The 5,541-nt window shown below is 47.7% G+C and overlaps 1 long non-coding RNA gene across 1 annotated transcript; it reads left to right on the top strand.

Annotated features, from left to right (window-relative positions):
* The first annotated feature begins 3,080 nt into the window (after positions 1–3,080).
* On the top strand, positions 3,081–4,844 carry LOC102028841. Its single transcript, XR_263270.1, has 2 exons — positions 3,081–3,386; positions 4,301–4,844. It is a non-coding gene; the product is annotated as an uncharacterized LOC102028841 (long non-coding RNA).
* The last annotated feature ends 697 nt before the right edge of the window (positions 4,845–5,541 follow it).

The following is a 5,541-nucleotide window of genomic DNA, read 5'->3' as shown; positions in this document are numbered from 1 at the left end:
AAAGAAAGAAAGAAAGAAAGAAAGTCACAGTTATTTAGGATGCCTCCAGGCTACCATTGGGAGAACCCATTAGAAAGCTTTTCCTGGCAGTTCAGGAGGCTGGGAGATACCATGCCTGGCTCACATCCCTCTGCACCCTACTGAAAGTGCTCTATTTATCTGGGGCAGGTATTACGGCTTGTGTCCAGATGTCTTCCCCAGAGCCTCATGTGCTGTTGGAGCTGCTGGATCTAGCGCAGGTGATGCTGGGATAGGGTGTATGGTAGTGAATTAGTCCACTGATGGGAATTAGCATAGTTCTGAGTGTGACTGAATAGATTTACTGGAGACAGAAGCCCCATCCTGGGTGTGGGTGGCACCATCCAAAAGGCTTGTACATGGAAAAAAAGAGAAAGGCAGGCTGCTTGCTGCTTTCTGCTGGCCACGCTACGGACCGTTTCTCCTCTGTGATGCCCCTCTGCCATGCTGCCCCCTTAGAGCCAGCTGCCTATGGTCTGAAACCTCTACAAACTATGAGCCAAAATAAACTTTTCCTCCCTTAATTTTGGGTGTCAGGTATTTTGTCCCAGCAGTGAGAAAAGTAACTAAGACAGGAAGGAGGATGGATATAGGGACAGTCTGGCTTGGCTCAATTAAGCACTCAGACACGTGCATAGGTCTATGCTGAGCTTTAGTCAGGATGGAAGAGGTGAAGAAGAAACAAAGAAACTCTCACATCTCAGTGGCTAATTGAATAAAAGGTAAAGTATTGCGGAGTCTGTTGTGGGTCTGTGACGCCTTCCAGACAACAGTCTCTGCAGGGTGGTTCCGTCTTGGGGTTGCTTCGTGTAGTTCTGCACACCAAGGACATATGTGCTCCACCATCACACTGGCAGGGAGGATGAGCCAGGCTATGGCTCCTAAACGTTTTCTCCTACTTGGGTTTCCCCCACCACAGCAGGTAACACGCCTTGCCTAACCAAGTTGTACAGGACAGCATGACCTCCTTGTGAACCTGGGAGGTAGAGAGAGCCAGAAAATGGGCAAGAACAGTGCATCTGTGATACCACAGGGGGCTTTCACGTTGGCCCAGTCACAACAGAGCCTTCTTGGGTGAGTCCAGTTTGGCTCACGGTAGCGGTTTCAGTTCATAGCTGGCTGCCTCCAAGGCAGGGCGGTGTGGCAGAGGGGCATGGCAGAGAAGAAGCAGCTCATGGTGTGGCAGGCAAGATGCAGATGGCTCCAGCCCCAGGCTCCCATCCCAGCCTGCCACATGCGTGCTAGCTGCTCGGGGCTTCCCAGTGTGGATGAGAGATCGTTCCAGCCAAGCATGCTTTTTGGTTTTCACTCTGAATGAGTTTTGTGAACTTGGAACTCATTCCAACAGCAGGAACTAAAAGGACCACAGATAAATTATGTTGTTTACCCATCAAGATAGACCACCCACTTCTTAATTACTTGGGTGCTTTGGTGACTTCTTAAATAACTTAGTCAGAAAACGTTACACAAAATACCCTCTACGTGAAAAGTCCTGACAGTGGAGGCCAACATAAACACGAACTTTTTTTGTATTTTCTGCAACAGCTGTTGTTTATCAGTATGGACCCCATCGTTTTTCTAAATGAGAATCATTCTTCCAAGGTCTTTAGCCCCAGATCATGCTATCTTTTCTGTGGCATCATGCTGCTTTGAGCATTTGCTTCCTCGATACCTCACAACTCCCAGGACCATCTGGCAGTTAATGAGGTATCTGGGAACTTTAACCCACCCTTGCCTGACCGCCCTGGGCTCTGGCTACAGAGCACCCATCTCACGCTGGCTTTGCTGCTGCTCTGCTCCCAGGCGTGGTCATGTGTCCCCAGCTACCTTGAGCATGCCTTCCTTTAGGGAGGGTGAGCCAAGCTGTCAGGTAAAGCTCACAGGTTTCCATGGAGTAACAGGATACCAGTTTATTTCTCATTGCTTTGAAACCCTAAGTGGACGTTCCTGATCGCCACTAAAGGCAGGCTCCAATTCACAAAATCAGTCAGAGGCCGAGGCCAGTAGAGAATCTAGCACTTTCCACCATGTTCCCAAGACTGCCCTCAGCACACACTGCCTGCCCACCCACCCCAGCGGATAGGAAGGAGGAGAGCAGAGAACGCTTATGCATGGCACATGATTTTCTCTGGATGCCACAACACGTACCACAGGCTGGGAGGCTGAAGTAAAAGAGATTTATGTTCTGGAAGTTTTGGAGTCTGGAAATCCGAATCAAGATGAGGGCAGTGTTGGCTTCTCTTGAGGCCTCTCTCCCCAGCTTGTGTATCACCGTCTTCTCCCTGTGTTCTTACATAGTTGTGCATGTGTGTGTGTCCTAATCTCTATTTATAAGAACACCAGTAATACTGGATTAGGTCCCACCTTGACGACCTCACTTAACTTTAATTATCTCTTTAAAGGCCCTGTTTCCACATACAGTGACACTCTGAGATGCTGGGGGCTGAGATGCTGAGATTTGAGGGGTACACACTGCAGTTCATAGCAGAGTCTAAATCACATTAGACCAAAAAGTGGTTACCCCGTTGCCAAAGCCAGTCGTACAGGCCACCTAGATGCAAGGGCAGCTGGGAAGCACCCCACGGCCAGCAGCAGTTTCCGGCAATCTGTCTCCACCAGGACAGCTGGCCAGCTGCCACAGTGGGAGTGCTGTCTCCCCACTGTCCCAACTACCACGTGGCGCTTGTCCAGGGCAAGGAATTTAAAACACCAGAGTATTCCCACCGAATGCCTAAAATACATCCGCTCACTGCACGCATTTCCTAACTTATGTCATGCAATGAAGACCAGACAAGTTTCCAGTTTTTCCATTGCATGCTCAATGCTTGGAAAACATTTTATGCGGTGAATTAGCACTTATTGTCCTGGATGTCATCATCAAAAAGAGGAGTAAGTGGTGTTGCTGAGAGAAATTTAGGAGAATTGGAGAAGATGAAAAAGATCATCCATTAATCCCACAGAGCAACTAACAAGGGTAAGAATGTTCCTAATGCTGCCATAATCCCAATCCCCATAAAAATGTCATCTGTCCCAGAACACTGGCTTTTCCAGTGTCCAGGAAATGCTAGCTGGTATCAGGATCAGCTATGATCTCCGGGACGCTCAGGTGGGCATAAGCTTCTCTCTAGCTCCAGGCTAATAAAGACCAGTCTTCATGAGCCCTGAGGGCAAGTTGGGAGGGCTGGAGCCAAGGGACTATTTGTTTGCCTTGAAACTTTGTTTATTTCTCATTTCTTTCAGTTCTGTGGCCCTCACCAGCACACAAGAGCTGTAATACAGAAAGGACTCGGCTCTCAGTCAAACAAAATGATCAAAGCTTAGCAAGGATGCTCCCTGATTCACCTCTAGAGATTCCTCTACCTCAAACAGTAAGGCCTCATATCATTGCTTTTTTCTGGGCAAGTTGGTGAGATAGTGAGCAGAACAGCTTCACATACCTCAAGGGCCTCCTGACCCATTCAGGAGACAAGTGTCTGTGAAAACACAACTGTAGCATACTTCTTAAAACCCGTGCGTGTTAACACTTTCTCCTTGCTTAAAGAGAGACAGAACCAAGTGTCTGTACACATAGAAATAGCGTTCATTTTGATGGAAATCAATTTAGTGTATACACGTCCATTTAATGTATCTCCTATCAATCTGAAGAGACAATCCTCCTTAACTAAACTCTTTTGTGGATGGATGAATGGATAGATAGGTGGATAGGGGAGAGAGGGAAGGACGGATGGATGATGGATGGATGGTTAGTGGGTGGGTGGATACACAGATTCCATACATGGTGTTATATCACAAATATCAAGGTTTGGTGTTGTCACAAGCTCTTCCCCTTGCCTGCTTTTCTACATGTCTCTTCTGTACGGCACCTCCTGCCTGTCTCCCTCATGGGTGACAACCTGGCATGGTCCCTCAGCCTCTCACCACGCATAGCCATCTGTGTCCATACGCTGTCTTACATAGACACTTTTCATTGTTTGACTTATGAATAGAGGGTCATAGTCTTTACTCTTCTGCGCCTACTTTTTTCACTCACACACTCCCCATGGAAATTCCACTGAGAGCGATTGTCATTCCTTCTTCCTAGCGGCTACATTTAACCCTGTGGAGTGCGCATAACACAGTTCATTCACCCCTTCCTCTGCCAATAGGCATCCACTTTGCAAAGCACTACGGTTTCCTTAAGAAGTTAATTATTGGAAGTTTTACAGTACATACAAATACATATTCATTGTGAAAAGTCAGATGGAGATTTCACCTGGCTAGATGATCATTTCTCCCATTGCAGGGTTTAGCATTTCTATCCAAGGAGCCCCTCGTGTGGAGCTGCAGTTCTATGAAGAAGCCAGATCTATCCTGAGGAGGCTGCAGACTGACCTTGGCCAACTGGAACATGGTGATGGTGGAGGTAGAAAGCTATGGGGCAAGAGCCAAAGTGTGCCTTCAGCTGCCTTAGTCCCTTTTGTAGCCTTTCCTTTCAACCTCTACATCCTGCCCAACATGCTCACCACTACAGGTAAAACTCTCAGAATGCATCACCAAGCCTATCAGACATCCACCCTCCACCACCTCTAAAGCTAAGGATGCCGTGAGATAACATCTGACATCTCCTGAGGACGTTTCTGAAAATGGTAGCCTGGCCACCTATTGGTCCCACCAGTGTACTTAGTACTACATACTAAATGCATTAGTATGTAGCTTTCTTTTATTGTGTGACTCTAGAGTTGATGTAACCTCTTCCACAGAAGAGCACATTATTCAGGTAACCTGAACCCATGTTCCTCAGGCTGCGGTCATTCATGTTTGACTCAGAATAAACTATCTCATGTTTCCTTTGGAGCAAGAGCTGTGTGCTGTGTTGACACTCCGATACTGCAAATGTTATTCCCTCTTATCTCAGTCCCCTGCGTGTCCCCTTGGGCTACCCCATGCCAGCCAGCCCTCCCGTCCTTCCTTGCTCTCTCTATTCAGCGTCTTCCTGCTTGCCAAGCTCTGTTTCCTCCTTTTCCCCTCTCCCAAAGGTGTGCGTTACTGGATTCTAACAAAATTATTGGGTTCCAAAGCATATTTGGAGCAGTAATTCTGAAAAGCAATTGTGGGACCTGGGAAAGTTTGTGGTTTTCACAAATCAAACCCTTGAGGAAAGTTAGAGCCCTTCATCAGAGTTTTGAGTGGAGGGGGGGGGGACAAAAACTATGGTGGGAGGAGGATGAAACTGCTCTTTTTGTGAGTGACCCCCCAAAGACTACCCGTGAAAAACCCAAGAAACTCAATGAAAGCCCTGCTCCTTGGTTCCTCAGGCTCCTGCTTCCTGGAAATGGGAACCAGCTCCATGCTCCCTGAGGCAGGGCTCACAGTCTGGCTCGCAGCCTCTCTGCTCATCTGTAGTGGGTTTCCTCTGGAATTCATCACCTGGAAGTCACCAGGTGCATTCACAGAGTTTTCTCTACCTGATTCTATTCCCGGAATGATTATCACCTTATTATGCAGCTCCACACTCATCTCCTCCCAGTCTTCCTTAAACGCGTC

Source organism: Chinchilla lanigera, unplaced genomic scaffold, assembly GCF_000276665.1.
Source record: "Chinchilla lanigera isolate Chin_1 unplaced genomic scaffold, ChiLan1.0 scaffold00064, whole genome shotgun sequence".
NCBI classification, from domain to species: domain Eukaryota; kingdom Metazoa; phylum Chordata; class Mammalia; order Rodentia; family Chinchillidae; genus Chinchilla; species Chinchilla lanigera.
The sequence above is the reverse complement of the archived record's forward strand: the minus strand, read 5'-3'. Positions and strand labels throughout refer to the sequence as shown.